The following is a 17904-nucleotide window of genomic DNA, read 5'->3' as shown; positions in this document are numbered from 1 at the left end:
GTGGCCAGCTTAATTTGTGATGTGATCTACTTTTTTTCTTCAAAATGTGCTGCGATCTACCATCTCAAGAATTTCATTGCACATGGTTAAAAAAGTTAATCAACACATATTTGAAAAATGTTGTTTATAAATTTAAAAATTAAATACAATTCAGAATTCTTATTTTAAATTCACACGTATTTAAAATTTTAATTTATGCAAAGTTTGCGTCTTCATGTCATCTGCCAAGCTTTCAAAATCAGGCATATTCCATGATAAGGCCAACCGTAAAGAATCTTCTGTATGCAAGCCCGTAAGAGTACAGGAATTTAAAAGTTCACTGCATTTTTTTTACATTTGGGTACTTTTCTCAGCAAACATATTTCCAAAAGGCTTTTTCTGATGATCTGGCTTTTAGGAAGATATCGTTTCGCAATGTAATAATTTAATTCATTTTCAAGTAATATATTCTCCATGTGAAAAATCTCAGTGATTTTTTTTTTTTTTTTTTTTTTTTTTTCTGCAGTTTGTTTGGTATCTAAGTTGACATTAAATGGATAAGAATTATATTGAACAATGTCTTCAATTGTTTTAAAATCACTGAATCTGGTTTCAAAATCATTCACAACTTTCTCAATTTCCGAAACATATTTCTCACTATTAAATTCAAAAATAGAATATTTTTGCAAATGATCTTGCATATTTGCAAAATGATTGGATTTTTTTTTTCTTTGAGATCCTTAGCCATTGCCAAAAATTGATATTTATATGCAAAAATACTACTAATCAGTGCCTTTCTAAATTTCCTTTTTTTGGGTATAGCCACGGAAGCATTGCAAATCAAACAACAACATTTTTATTTTATCATTACATGTAGTTCCCATTCTTGATGAAAATTATACGTTTTGCTCTTTTTCGTAGTATTAATTTCAAATCAAAGATTATTAACACATACACTATGCTCTGCACAAGGTAACTGTGTGAATTTTCATTAGATAAGCCTAGTGGCTGCGCGGCAACAAGAGTATTTGTAAAAAACGGATTTGTAATAAGTGTATGCAGTGGATAATATTTAGATTTTGATTAATCAATTTTTTATATATATTTAAAATTCGTCGTGATCAAACCAAAATTAAAGCCGCGATCGACTTGTTGGCCACCCCTGATGTAAGGGATGGGACCCTTCAAACCTGATTCTTCAGGTTGGAGGGTCCCATCCCCCCTTTGTTGGAATTTAGGGACAATTTTCAATCAGGACAGTACTAGTGCATTGCACCTACTGCATCTCTCCACCAATGCCACCCACCCAAGAATGCACGAGAATGTTATTTACCAGAATGTCATCCCAACTGTGACATCTGGTTGAGGTGCTATCATCATCTGGGATTGTTTCCAGTGGCTTATTATTATTATTATTAGCCATATAGTGCAAGGAAGCCTAAGGCTTATGCTGCACCAGCCAAAAAAAAAACCAAAATTCACCAAGAAAAAGAAGAATGATGATATCCAGCTCAGGACCCTGGGTTTGCCAAGCCCATACTCACCAGATGTGAGCCCCTGGATGATTAGCCAGGGTAGGAGCTGGCACATCGATAATGCCAAGGAGCAACGTGCTGCTGGCCATCAGTATGTAATCATCTCCTCACCTAGATCTCAAAAAACTCCCTAACAGTCCCAAGTAAACAAATAAAATCAAACAGGCTATCAATCAGCAATCTTTATTATAAAAGCTAGGCCCAGGGCAGGGTTAACACATCCAGATGCCAGCTGTTAGGGGAGGAATGATGAATACAGTATTAATGGAGACCTTGTGTGTGTGTGTTTTGGGGGGGGGATGGAAGGGAGGTTACTTTCTTGTTTACACCCAGGCACTTAAATCTCAGTATGGCTGACTAGGCCAAATAACAGGTAGAAAATCTTGACTTTTTATTAAATTAAGCTGTTTCTAAAATACTATTATTTGCAAATTAATTGCAGTTACTATTAACTCAGTTGCATGTATAAGTTTAATTACATTTATTGATCAATTATAGCATATAATTAGGGTATAGATATATCGTGCAATCATGCTAATTGCATTAATTAACATCTTATCAAAAGAATACAACATGAAGTGTAATTTTTTATCTAATTAAATAAAACATGTCATTTTACATACATAGTTTAAAATGTAACAACCAGATTATACCATCATTAAAAAAGGTGCAAGGATTACATTTTTGGCAATCCTGTTATAATAATATAACCTGTAAACTGCTTAGAACATTATTTAAATAAAAGCAGTTTGTAGAACCAGCCCACTTGCTTATTTTATATATGCAACCAGTGATATAACTACTACACTTGGGGGGGGGGGCTGCAACCACAGAGGTCCCAATTCAGGGGCCAGAATAATTTATACCACACTCCTGCTAATAATCATACAATATTCATCTCTATTTTATGATTTATCTATATTGTATATACATTTCTGAACACACAAAAGAATCATCATTCAGTAGGATAATCTATCAATGTACTTTTTTGTACATTAAATTCATTCTTGTACTGAATTGCTGTTTTTTATTCATACAAGCAGGTATTTTTCAATTTTTTTCATCTCATGCACAGGAAAAATTACGAAAATTTCAAAATTATAAAATTACAAAAAAGGGAGGGGACAGGCATAACGTCAGCAAGTTTTGCCTTTCAAGCATTGTTGCCAGAATCAACATCTCCAGCTGATAAGTACGCTGCTGCAGAGGTTGAGTGCTGTGGAAATTTAGGTTTTTTTTTTCCAACACATCACAAAATTTCTCTGCTGCTGCCGAATCGGCACTGGCGACTTCATTGCATACTTTAACAATGTGGAAACCAGTGTGATGCTTGAACCTATGAAACCACCCATTGCTTGCCACAAACTTGACTTGGGTTTGTCATACTTATCCTTAATGTCTTCATAAATACTTCTTGCTTTTGCTTGAATGACCATTAGACTCAGGAGCACTCGCTTCTGAATCTGATTTTCCATCCATATTATTAATAGCTTTTCCATCTTTGATATAGCACCTGAACTCTGCTTTGTGATCACTGTTGATCTTAAAGAGCATGGGGGCATCCAGAATTGTAGTCTTCCACTGTCAATGGTGTTTAAATACAAAAAGCTAAAAGTTCAAAAAACATTCATATGTTGTTTGTTTCACGTACAATCAGAAATGCATATCCATGTTTTTCCAATGAGTTGCTAATCTTGCTGACAAAAAACAATTACACAATTTCATAACCTAACAAATCGCTCAGTGTGTTCTGAATTTACTTGTTTCCTAAACATGGTGAGAAAATGGGTGGTGCCAAATAGTAAAGCACAACATTTGTCTATATGCTGTATTACTATTGGCAAGGTGATCTAAGGAAGCAAACTTATACAGCATCAACAAAAAGAAAGAAAAAAATTACCCATTTCATCTGCCCATCCTTTCATTGTCAGTTCATGGCCTTAAAGAATTCAAAGAATTCATTGCCTTGAAGAATTCAAAAATGATGCCAAACTCTTTTCCCTCCTCTCATCCAGTTTAAACTTTTATTGCACTTTCACTGATTGAGAACAATTTAAAGTTTTTGAAATTATATAATGTCATAGAATGTTATAATACAGGATGATAAGGGATATTAATGTTGAATTAAATACAGATTAATTTTAAAGTGCATTATTATTATTAGCCATATGGTGCAAGGAAGCCTGAGACTTATGCTGCACCAGCCGAAAAAAATTTTTTCTGATTTACCACGAGAGAGAAAGAACAAGAGTCAGAAGTAGAAGGGAATCACCAAGAAAGAGAAGAATGATGATATCCAGCTCATGACCCTGGGTGTGACAAGCCCATACCAGATGTGAGCCCCTGCACAGGGAATGCTCTTTTCCCCTCTAAAGATTAAGTTTGGTTTTATGTCCAACTTAGAGACAAATACTGTTATCCACAATTCAATCTTAGTTGCTAATATCTTTTTAAATTGCATAACAGCACTCAATGCATGAATCTGCTATGCATTTAAAAATCAGAAACACCAAGGACAGCTGCTTTGAAGCTTACCAATTTCTCATTATCAAACTTATGCCAAACATGTGAACAACTGTATTAAATACAAGCAGCAAGCAGTGTATGAAAGAAAAACTTCCATTTAAACACTCAACTATTATCCTTATTTATACTACATCATGACAATCAGGTCAAAGGAGTTTACAATAAATCATGAATACAATTGTTAATTATGTATGTTCTCCCACAATAACTGGGTTATACTAATGCTCCGCAATATTATAATATAGGATTGCGGAAAGGAAATTTTAATCAGAATTAAATACAGACTAATTTTAACGTGGATAATGGTATTTGACTCTAAGTTGGACAATGGCTAGGCTTAATCGATCTTTAGAAGAGAATGTTCCCCATGCTCATATACCTACCTAATGCAATGATGCACTTTAAAATCAGTGCACATTTAATTCCGTGTTAACATTCACTGCAATCTTATATTATCATATTGCATAGGGTTATTGCAACCCAGTTATTGGAGAAAGGCACACATAACAGGTGGAACAGGACCAGGGTATGTCTGCCAGGGGCAAAGGTTGATGACATTGTAGAGCAGATATCATTTCTTAAGGGCACAAAAGGTGATATTGTTGTACACGTTGGCACTAATGATATTAAGAGTAGGAGACCAGCGGAATTACTTAACAAGTACAGGTCACTTTTGAAAAAAAAAAAAGCCGTGAATTAGGGTTGCATTTGAAAGTGTCTGCAATTCTGCCCAGACACGATAGGAGGGAGTATATGATGAGAGCCTTGTCAATCAATTCGGCCCTGGAGAGATTGTGAAAGGCTCAAGGGGTAGAATTTTTCTCAGCCTGGTCTGCGTTTGTTAACGGAAGACTTTTTCTACAGGGATGGGATACACTTAAATAGAAAGGGTGCAAGAATATTTCCTGATACTATCGAGGCAGTGTTAGGTGGGTCAGACAACTGCTAGCTTGGGGGGATACACGGACTAATATATTAAAAGTAGCCACTGGCAGAGGCGAAAGTAATTAGCATTAGTAGAGGCATATGATGCAAGAAAGCAAGCTTATGCAGCATCAGCCAAAAAAAAAAACAAAAAAAAACTTCCACTTCACCTCTCCGTTCGTTCAATATACCTGTCCAGCTGAGCCTTAAATTTATTTAGGCTATCAACTTCCACAACAAGGGATGGAAGTCTGTTCCACCAACCAACTACCCGCTGGCTAAAGGCAAATTTCCGAACATCTATCCTACATCTGTCTTTCCTCAATTTGAATTTATGCCCTCTCAGGTGATCATTTTGAGCAAGACAAATCCCATCAGCATTGAGCATGCTCAAACCATTCAAGGCTTTATATGCCTCTATCAGATCACCTCACCGGTGCCTAGTCTCCAGACACCGTAATTTGTAAAACTTAAGCCTTTCTTCGTAAGGGCAACCCTTTGCTCCATTCACTAATCTTGTTGCCCTTCTCTGTACTCGTTCCAGCAGCTCTACATTTTTCTTGAAATGTGGCCTCCAGACCTGTATACAGTACTCAAGGTGTGGCCTGACCATTGCCTTATACAAGGGAATAATCACCTCCTTATCCCTGCTAGAAAAATTCCTATATCATTGATAAGACACCATGAGCTACTCTTGCAGCCCATCTGCACTGCTCAGAGAACTTCATATCTGCCTGAACAATTACCCCCATGTCTTTTTCATTCTCTACCACTGTCAGTGTAGTACCACAGAGTTGATACGTTGCTCTGGGGATGCTGTTTCCCATATATAGTACTTTACATTTGTCAATGTTAAACTTCATTTGCCACCTCTCAGCCCATCTGCTCAACCTTTCCAGATCCTGTTGCAGCAGCATAGTGTCCTTAACAACCCTGCCAACCTTTGTATCGTCTGCAAACTTGGACATTAAGCTTGATATACTATCATCAATATTATTTATAAATACAGAAAACAATAATGGACACAACACTGAACCCTGAGGGACTCCACTAATAACATCAGTCCACGATGAGCAGCGTCCAATGATTACCATTCTCTGTCTTCTCCCCCTCAACCACCCCTTTATCCATAGCAGCAATTGGCCTCCAATGCCACACTGCTCCAATTTGTGCAGCAGGTCTTCCATGTACAACAGTATCAAAAGCCTTTCTAAGATCCAAGTATATAATATCAAAGTTATTCCCTGCGTCCAGTTCTTTTGCGACTGCATCATAGTATCCAATCAAATTGGTCAGGCAAGACTTCCCCTTAACAAAACCATGCTTTCTCCGAGCTATAACTGAAGTCTTGTCTAGATGATCCTGCAGTGCTTCTTTAACCAGTGCCTCCATTAATTTTCCTGGAACAGAAGTTAAACTCACAGGTCTATAATTACTTGTGTCAGCCTTTGATCCTCCTTTGTGAATTGCGGTCACATTTGCACATCTCCAGTCCATGGGTACCTCCCCTGAGTCCAAGGAAGCTCTCATAATTATGGCTAAGGGTTTGCTTACTTCCTTTGCTGCCTCCTTTAATATAACTGGATAGATCCCATCTACCCCAGGCACCTTTCTTATCTTCAACAATTTCTCCTCCACTTTACTCTCAGTTATTACAAGATTATCTAGCTTACTGCCAGAGTTGAATACACCTCTGGCATTCCCCTCGCTGAATAACTCCTCATGTGTGAATGTCGATGCAAAATATTCATTTAGTTTGTTAGCTACCTGAGCAGGATCATGAACAGTTGAACCATCGATATCAAGTGGACCAATATGATTCATCCTCTTCCTTCTAGAGCAGGGGTAGGCCACAGCCAGCCTGCGACGATGTTGAATCCGGCCCCCTCGGTAAATGCATAAATATAGAAAATCCATACGTGACTACTCTCGCCGTAAACGTTTGGCTTAATTCGGTTCAATCGGGAATCACGGCCAGTACAACAGTAACCAAGTGATTCTACGCAGCGTCAAAGAGTTATTTCCTAATTATTATTGTAGCATCGATCGAACGAAGTTCCTTTGGGTTTGACTTCTTATTGAAAATAATATTGGTGCGAGATATTTTATGTTTTATGCCTTTTCTAATTATTACAATTTTTAATTTAATATAATTTATAGCCTATAAAATGAGCCAATTAAAAAAAAAAGAAAAATTGATGCTGAATGCGCATTTTCAATGATAATTGGACATTCAGATATTTTTTTTTAAAAATACATTAATAATTTGGTAATTCAAGTAATATAACATTTTTTAGATTCTGATTTTTTTTATTAAATCGTTCAATCTATTCCGGCCCGCATCATGATGCGAAAATTTCATTCGGCCTGCATCATGATACGAAAATTTCATTCGGCCGCCCGCTGACGAAAAAAGTTGCCCACCCCTGTTCTAGAATTTACATAAGTAAAGAACTCTTTGCTGTTTTTCTTTGCATCCCTTGCCAAAGATTTCTCGTAATCTGCCTTCGCCTGCCTAACCTCCTTTGTAACTTGGTTACAGATCAACTTATATCTATCCTAGGCTTCTGAATAACGTGTTAATTTATATGTATCCCATGCATTTTTCTTCTTCGCCATATGTTTCATTAGTTCATCTGACATCCATTTAGGTCTAAACCTTGAACAACATTTCTTAGTTGGTATGTAAAGCCTAGTAGCTTCCAAGATAAGTTCTTTGAATGCTTTCCATTTTTAATTTGCTGTTGGTAACATCAGTTGGTCCCACTGTATAGAATTTAAATACTGTCTCTGACCATCGTACGCCTTTACGAAAGTAATAACCCTTCCCTTTACCCCTGATGGTAGTTACCTCTTTGAGTAAATCACACTTCAGCACGGTGTGATCACTGCCACCTAGTGGTTCATTTATCTGCAGATTCTTAATGCATGAAGAATCACTACTGATAATCAAATCAAGAGTATTACTCCCTCTAGTTGCCTCCCGAACATGCTGACGTAGAAAACAATCATCCAATAAATCCACAAAAGCCTTGCTAGTGTGCGAGTGACCAACCCACAAATTCCAGTCAATATGTGGGAAATTAAAATCCCCCATTATAAGACTCTGATTTACTGGCCCACTCTATTTCTCTGCACGATTGCCCATTATACTCATCAGAGTCATTAGGCCTATAGCACACTCCTACTCTCAATTTTGATCTCCCAATGCTTATGTCACACCAAACTGACTCGACACTGCACTATCCAGTGATGTCGACTGGCTTCACTTCCTTGGATTTTATGTGTTTCTTAACTAATAGCATAACCCCTTCTCCCTTCCTATCCTATCTGTAGACGTTGTACTCCCCAAATTCCAGTTCTGCATTCCTTATATCTGTGTGACACCACATCTCTGATATCCCAAAATTCTTATATCCCATAATCTTGCACTGCTTCTATTGGAATCTGATATCCCATAATTCTTGCACTGATATCCCTCTGATATCCCATAATTGGGATACCACCCTCTGTTATCCTATAATTCTTACACTGCTTCTATTGGAATGAGCAGCAGCCTGGAAAACACGATGCAGGGTATTTCAGAAACTGCTGGGAGTCACTGCGGTACAAGTAGACACATGGGTTGCGTTAGGGAAGCTAAGAAAAAGAACAGGTGCATGTATACTTGCGTGTACACCAATGCTAGGAGTTTAGTACATAAAATTGATGAATTTTAGGTATTGCTCAAAACATCAAAGGCTGATATTGTTGGGATCTCAGAGACGTGGTGTCACACAGATATAAGGAATGCAGAACTGGAATTTGGGGAATACATCTACAGAAAGGATAGACAGGATAGGAAGGGAGGAGGGGTCATACTATTAGTTAAGAAACACATAAAATCCAAGGAAGTGCAGCCAGTCGACTTCGCTGGACAGCGCAGTGTCGAATCAGTTTGGTGTGACATAAGCACTGGGAGATCAAAATTGAGAGTAGGAGTGTGTTATAGGCCTAATGAGACTCTCATATGCAGTTGTTTGTGATGAGAGTAATGTCCATCATTATATACTGAAAATTAAATTAAAAAAAGCTGTAAATTAGTATTTCAAGCATCATCAATTAAATTTTCTCCCTCAACTCCCACACCAAAAGAGTTCACATAAAGAAATTTTGTAAAGGACCTACAAATTTATAAATACATCTCTATATAAATGCTACTCTCACCATGTATTATGTACACAAAGTAAATAATCCATTATAGCAGCAATTGACAAGATTTCTATGGCATTTTAGGGTGCTGTAAGTTTGTTGTAGTCGACGAATACTTTTGAAATGCATAGGAGGAACAATGGGTAGACTAGATAATTTTATTCTTTTGTCCACTGGTACCCATGTAAGACACACCAGGGTCATTTTAATTAGCAACAGAATACATGTAGCAGAGAACTAAACATCCCTGATATTTTTTATATTGAACTGATTTTCAAAACAAAATTTGGTTTCATAAAAAAAAAAAAAAAAAAAAAAATGCACCTATTCCTCATGCTTTCCAAGCCATGTTCTGTTTAAAAGTGCCTTAAATGAGATTAATAGATTGCTGCAAGCAGTTTTCTTGTCATTATATTGCTATTCATGTTACCTATAATCACATTCTTGGAAATTCATTGCAACCTTCACCTGGACTGCAAAGTTGAAGAGATACCTTTCTCAAAGGCTGGTACAGAGAAAAAAAAAAAAAAGTTTCCTTTGGCAACCTAGCAAGAGGTCATGAATCTAAGATCCCACATGAACTATACTACTCACTTTAACCCTAATCCAACTTCAGAGGTTTCTTGAATTTTTAACAGAGAATCTAATGAAAACTTCCTAATGAATGAATAAAACTTCCTGAGTGGATGGTGGTTAGCACAAGTATTAATGTCTATTACCTAGACCAGGGATGGCAAACCTGGCACACACATAAGATACACACTCACTCATAGTTTATATTATAAAAGAGCCCTGTTTTTTATTTGAGCACAGATTTGTTCTTTGTCTATCAGTCACATTAATGATGAATACCAAAGGCCTCCATAGCCGAGTGGTCAAGAGCAGGAGTGCAGTAGCACACGCTCCTTGAGTAGATTGGGGTTCAAGTCCCTGACTGCTAAATACGGTCGATCTGCCAAACTGCACTGGACCAGCGTGGCAGATTATGGTCCATTTCCCTCAACATGAATTGTTGAGAAGGCTTCCATCCTGCAGTGGCTGCAGTTTACCTTTTTTTTTTTTTTTTTTTTTTACCAAATACAATTGTACACAAAATTAAAGTTTTTGTTAGATGCTTTCAAATATATTTTTTTTCCTGTTTTTGTTTCAGCTTAATTTTGGCATGCACGTCAAAAATGTTTACCGTTGCAGTCTTAGAGAGATAAATCACGTTATTATTATTCCCCATCATACAAGCATTCAGTTTCTGCTACTTGGATTTTTTGTTAAAAAGTATTTTTTTTTCCTACATCAGAGCTATTCAATTAATGAGCTGAGTGGGCCACTTTAGGGAAGCCAACGATCTGGCAGGCCACTACAATCATATAATTTTAAATTTAAATATTAAAAGTATTTATTCACTTAGTTATTAATGGCTAGTAGACTACAGTAGTCTCTCAATCAACAATGTCTTTGATTAATGATATTTTGGTTTACAATGCATTTGAATAAATGATGAAAGTTTCAATTAATATTAATACAATAACATTTAGGTATTATTTATGGTCAAGAAAACCATACTCTTAAGTCACACAGTTACAATTTTTGGCAATTCAAAGCACTCAAAGTCTGAATGTTCATTTTTGGCTGATCACAGCACCCTGGTTACAAGGTTGCATTTATCAGCACTAGAGTACACCTCAGTGTATTTTGCCTTTTTAGTGTAAATATCTCTGTGATATAATTGTCATGACTGTGCATCTCTCTCTCCGATTTTCATAAATTTGTTTCAAATTTACTCAATAAATCAATAGTCCTGGCTCCAAAAGTGAGTGTAAAAGAAAAGAACAGCAGGAAATCAATTTATGTGCAAACAAACCAAGAATTATATGCAAACAGCATTAAAGTTATGCAAGAAGATCATTATGCAGTAATTTTTAGTTAAAGGAAATTTTTTTTTTTTTGTCAATTTACTGTATTTAGTTACATATAAATTTAACAATGTTGGCACAAATATTATTTACTAACATAAAATGTTCAAATACTTGTACAGTACTGCTTTTCTCTCAAAAAGTTCAAATTTCGACAGTCTTGGGATGGAATAAGCCTTTAACATGCATTTCATATACTTAATTAATGATAATTTTAGTTTATGGTTGTTTTCATGCAACCAGTTATGATCATTAATCAATGGACCACTGTACTTTCAGAGAGTTAGAAAGAGTTAGCTTAACAGGGTTAGAAAAATAAATTTGTACAAATAAATAAATACAGCATTTGTCAGCAATGGACAAATAAATTCAACTATATTTAAAATGGCAAATACATAAAAATAAAGAATTATTTTACTTATTAATTAGAACTAAAATATGTTTTGTCCACACAAACTTTCCTAGGCCAAAGCCAGTTTAAAGTGTATTTTGGGCTGGAGGTGGCCTGTGAGCCACTAATTGAATAGCATTGATCTAGCATCAAATTTTTCTTCTTAACTAGTTTAGAGCACATACCACAACCAGCCAATATCCATCCATGGTTTAGGTTCAAACTCTCAGAACTTGGCCACTATGTTCATTGAACTCCCTATACTTCCACACTTGGGTAATTTTCCTTCATTATTTCCTGAAATCTATATCCTAAAGATATTGAAGTCCAATGTTAATGTTCTTTTTACAAGGACATGACTGATAAGTCTGCGAGCTAACCATGAAAGAAAATGGCAATAACAAAAATATTTTCCCCCCATAATCTTTAAATATTAATACCCCTTACAGTGCTCACTCAGCAATGTTACCACTTCTTTGCAAAAGGCTACATATTAAAGCAGTAACTGGTATAATAAGCAAAAAGAAAAAAATTATGCTAAGTGCACCAGTGATTTTGTGTGTGTGTTCTCATATCAACACCTTTTTAAATTCAATTCATTTTGAGACATACCACAAATATCTAGCATGCATCGTATTTTCAATACATCAACATTCATTCTAATATTTATTGAAATGGTACTGATGTAAGCATTTTGAGTATGATGTCTATGTTTGCTGTGATACAGAGTTGGGCACAGTGGTTGTAGTAGTAGTGGCATGTGATGCAAGAAAGCAAATGTATGAGCTTATGCAGCATCAGCCAACAAAAAAAAAAAAAAAAAAATCACACCATTCCCTCCAAATGCCTGTCCAGTTCCTCCTTAAATTTATTCAACCTATCAACTTCCACAACGACAGATGGAACCACCCGCTGGTTAAAGGCAAATTTCCGCACATCTATTCTACATCTTTCTTTTCTTAATTTGAATTTATGCCCCCTTAGGTTCGTAATCTGAACAAGTGGAAGGATCCCATCAGAATTCAGCGTGCTCAACCCATTCAAGGCCTTATATACCTCAATCAGATCACTGTGCAGGTGCCTAGTCTCCAGCCACTGCAATTTGCAGAATTTAAGCCTCTCTTGGTAAGAGGATCCCTTCATTCCCCTCACCAATCTTGTTGCCCTTCTCTGTACACGCTCAAGTAAATCTACATCCTTCCTAAAATTAGGCCTCCAGACATGTACGCAGTACTCAAGGCGTGGCCTGACCATTGCCTTATACAGAGGAATAATCACCTCCTTCTCCCTGCTAGCAAAATTCCTATATATCACTGACAAAACCCCATGACCTGCCCTGGCAGCCTGTCTGCATTGCTCAGAAAACTTCATATCTGCCTGCACAATTACTCCCAGGTCTTTTTCATTTTCTACCACCTTAAGTGTAGTACAACACAGTTGGTATGTTTCTCTGGGGTTACTTCTACCCATACGCAGTACTTTGCATTTGTCAAGGTTAAAGTTCAGTTGCCACTTCTTAGCCCATCTGCCCAAATTATCTAGATCCTGTTGCAGTAGCACACTGCCATTACTGTCATTAACAACCCTGCCAACCTTTGTATCATCTGCAAACTTCGACATTAAGCCTGATATACCTTCATCAATATCACTGATAAATATACAAAACAACAGTGGACCTAACACCGAACCCTGTGGGACTCCATTAATAACATTAGTCCAAGAAGAGCAGCACCCATTGATTACCACCCTCTGTCTTCTCGCACTTAACAATCCTTTTATCCATTGTAGCAACTTACTCTTAATACCATTCTGCTCCAATTTGTACAATAGTCTTCCATGCGCAACAGTGTCAAAAGCTTTCCTGAAATCCAATATATGATATCAAAATTATTTTTTGCATCCAGTTCCTTTGTAACCACATCATAATATCCTATCAAATTTGTCAGACAAGACTTTCCCTTAACAAACCCATGCTGTGTCTGAATTATTGCTGCAGTCTTGTCTAGATGATCCTGCAATGCATCTTTAACCAGCGACTCCATTATTTTACCCGGAACAGAAGTTAAACTAACTAGTCTGTAATTACTGGTGTCACCCTTCGATCCCCCTTTGTGAATTGGGGATACATTTGCACATCTCCAGTCCGTGGGAACCTCCCCTGAGTCCAAGGATGCTCTCATAATTATGGCTAAGGGTTTGCTTAGTTGCTTTGCCACCTCCTTTAATATAACTGGATAGATCCCATCCACCCCAGATGCTTTTCTTACGTTTAACTTCAACAATCTCTTCCACTTTGCTCTCAGTTATTACAAAATCATTAAGTATCTTGCTACAATTTAATAAAAGGTAATCAAGGGTAAGCTACTCCAAGATCTACATAAACTAAGCAGATAGGCTGAAAGTGGCAACTGAGATTTAACATTAATAAATGAGTTACTGCATTTGGGTAGCAGTAATCTCAGAGTAATGTACCATATGGGTTATGCCAAAAAGAGGTAGACTGGCCAGAAGACTTACCGGGGAAACCCCAGTGGGCAGGAGGCCAGTGTGAATTTGGCCGTAAACAATATGGCCATAAACACTAATATGAGGGTCACTACAAGTTTTCTCCAGTAAGAATTTTTTGACCCAGTCCACCTCTGCCACCAAACCTATACAGGCAGTTCCCGCTTTACAAGTTCTTTTTTTTCCGGTATCAAGCATCAACAAAATCAAAAATATGAATATCAATTGCAATAAATATGGCATTTCAAACCACACATGTAGCTGTTCAATACAGTACTACTACTATGTGTGCATTTGTTCAGGCAGAGGAGAGTGTCTCATTGACTCACATAACATAAAGCAGTTACCCTGTGGACATTACAAAGAGTGGTTGTGCCACTCTTCATTTTCACTGTCTTGTCTTTTTTTCAAATTTATCAGGCTTATTAAGGGGGATAAATTTGAAGGGTGTTTGGAATAAAATCTTCCTCGTTTATTGATAATTTTGAAGGATTTCAAGAACCGGCAGAGATTGTACAAAATGAAACAGAAGCGGTTTAATATTGCTAACCAATTACGGCTTAAGGTTTCTACAATTAACGCCACTGGTCTGCATCAAGCACACAATGGAGGGTTCACAAATGGAGACCTCTTTGAAATGAAAAAAATGCGAAGAAGCTGAGGAAGAAGATTTAACATCTAAAACTCCTGTTTGTTCCTTTACTCTCAAAGGGCTTGATGAAGCTTTTCAACACACAGAAAAAGCAATTGAGATTTGAGTCACAAGATTCAAATTGAGTGCACTAGAAAAGTCATCACGGATTTAGAAAATGCTTATGCATGCAATCATGAAATTTATAAAGAAAAGAGAAGACTGTCTAGGAAACAAACGACTCTTGAAGAACAAGATGACTCCTTGTGCTTCCAACAAACCAATGAGTGATGAACCATCAACGAGTGTGCATTTGGTTGATGATGAAGAATAAGACCAGGGGTAATCGTACAGAGTGGCATAAAATTCTCTAAGCAGAGCAAAAACTGGCTGCTAGAAAAGACCACTGGGTCCTGTTAATGATGTATAAGAGCTTTGCCAGCAAGTACAGAGAGGTGATTATCTCATTTTATAAAGCAATGGTTAGGAAACATCTGAAATACTGCATACAGGTTTGGAGACCTCATTTTAGGAAAGATATAGATCTGTCGAAAAGGGTGCAGGAAGAGCAACAGAATATAGTTGGGGGCACAAAAAGATATTCTGCATGATGGCCAAATGGAAGCATATAAGGCTTTAAATGGGTTAAGTAAACTAAATGCTGATGAAATCTTGACTCCTTCTCAGGTCGGTCTCTCTCTCTCTCTCTCTCTCTCTCTCTCTCTCTCTCTCTCACACACACACACGTATTTATATATGCATTTAGCAAAAAATATAAAAGAAAAAGTCAAACATTCACTAGGTGAATGTAATGTTGTGGAAGTAGATAGTTTAAATGAACCCAACGGTTTGGAAAAATTACTGGAGGGATTGGGTAAATGAAGTGGGTAATTTTTTTTGGCTGGTATTATATAGGCTTTCCTTCAGGCATAACATTATCAATACATTTTTTCCATGATATACATAAGAGGAAACGTTCCAGGACTTCATACGTAAGTCGATTTTTATGTAACTCGGGAATGACTAATAAAATATTGCTACTATATCCCTGATATGTCAAAATTACAAAAACCACATAATCTCAGAAGAATGAAATAAAATAGCTATATATCGTAATAATTAAAAACTTTATCTCGGGACAGCTGTGAATCAACCAGAGTGGCACATAAGAAAAGAAAACATAAAAGGAAGAAAAAACGCAAGTTATTGTACTGTAAAAACTGATGTGCATTTTGCATGTTGTGTAGGCTTTATAAGAGCTACTAAGGGAATCAAAACAAAAGCGTACATATTTAAGAAAATTGGTCTATACCACACAATAAATCAAAGAATATACACTTCGGGTGTAATGAACTGAAGGTAACTTAAGATGAACCTGAAACATTAATCACATGGTGTTGTAGGCTGAGCAGAGGTTAGGGAGGTAGTACATCATATGAACTCTTCGATCTTCAGCTGTTTCTTATGCTTTTTTTTTTCTCTTCATAAATTTCACGATAAGCAATCTTGAACTTTTCCAAGAAACGTTCGGTGTTTTCGTCCATTCCATCAAACACAGAGAGACCTTCCTGAATTTTACAAAATGCTTCTGCCATTTCCTTTAATTTGAACTGCTTCTTGGGTTGCTCAATGTTGTGGGGGGTTTCTCTGAAGTGCTTCAGCATAGTTCACCTGTCTCAAACACGTTGTCGAATATTTCTTCAGAATTTTTAAAGCTGAAAATTAAATTTATTTACCCAGATTCTAGTTACACCGTGGGTTATTATCCAACATAATTTGTATGGGAACGAAAATAAAAATTTATACTTATTGTTCTTTCATTCGACTTCACTCTTAAAAATTATACAGAAAGTATCTTTACGATTTTACCAAAAAAATTTATGTAACTCGGGGACTAACTGTACTAATACATGTTACTTTGCTCATCTTGTTGGAACAAGATCAATTTACTTGTAAAATGGGAGAGGTGTGTTTGTTTTATTATTCCTTTCAATAGCAAGTATTCAGCTAAATAAAACATCTTGAGTTACAGGAATCTGACAACTTTATTAAACTTTACAAATACTTGAAATTACTCAGGATTAACAATTAAGCATAAAAATGTTTACAAGAAACATATTTCCGTATAAAAATAAAACTTCTACTATGAAGATTGGTCATCCTCTTTATTATAAATTATATAATAATGAGCACTATTTACAAATCACTAAGTTTAAAAATTGAAAACACAATGATAAATAATAGTTTATCATTTTAAAATATATATTCTACTCCTGAAAAGATTCTTATGATACAATTCATAAATATAATGAAAATTCTTGCTGACTGGAATTAATAAAAAAAGAAAATTCTTTACTATAAACTCAATAACCAGACTTGATAGCAGAGTTTTTTGTTATGAAAGTTGCATATTTAGTGAAAGCTTAAGAAAACAAAGAAATTATCACTTGACAATTCCCAAAATCAATGATTTAAACAGACGAGTTTGATTCCCTCACTCCAAGTTTTGTTTTCAAAACAATTGTAATTATATTAAATACATACAAAATAAAAAAAAAGATGGTGAACAAATCATACTAAATATAGCTTTAGATTGTGTTATGAACAGTAAATAAACTTAACAAATGTACAGTAAATAAAAAATACCTATAACAGGGTGGTATGAAAGTCTTGTTACCACATTTTTTTTTCCAGTAGTACGTCTAGCTACTGTTAATGGGAAATGTGGACAGTAATAAATTCTTTGTTTTAGACAGCTAACATAAGCTCCTATACTGTGGAAGAATGAAAAGTTGAGTATATGGACTCACAAATGTCCATCAGACTGGGAAAACCATTAAAAATATGCAACAGGACTTTTTTGCATGATTTAACAAAGAAGCCCCTCTCCACAAATAACAATATTGTGTTGAGAACATAAGCTGTTCAAGACTAGATCAATTCTGAATAAATAAATAAAAAAAACTGGACAAACATTGATACAGCAGCAACAATATAGCAGCAGCAATATCAGTGCTCAGATCCCTTAAGAAGTCACTACAAAAATGTTCATCTGAACTCAGTATTCCAAAAACCACAATGCTAATGCATGATGTATGATCTTCAAATGAAATCCTTTATGACTGTATTTGTTAATGAGCTACCTGATGATGACATGTGAAAGAAGTGCATATGTGCAAAATTACTTGAGATTTTAATGACATTTCCCACAATGCAGAAGATTTTCCTCTGAGATGAATGTGCAATTGTAACAGTGAATGTATTTCTGGAGTGAAAGTAACCAACATTGTTAGAAAAAGTTATGGCAAAATC

This window comes from Mastigoproctus giganteus, chromosome 13 (genome assembly GCF_048544385.1).
Source record: "Mastigoproctus giganteus isolate SK-2022 chromosome 13, ASM4854438v1, whole genome shotgun sequence".
In the NCBI taxonomy this organism is placed as follows: Eukaryota; Metazoa; Arthropoda; class Arachnida; order Uropygi; family Thelyphonidae; genus Mastigoproctus; species Mastigoproctus giganteus.
The sequence above is the reverse complement of the archived record's forward strand: the minus strand, read 5'-3'. Positions refer to the sequence as shown.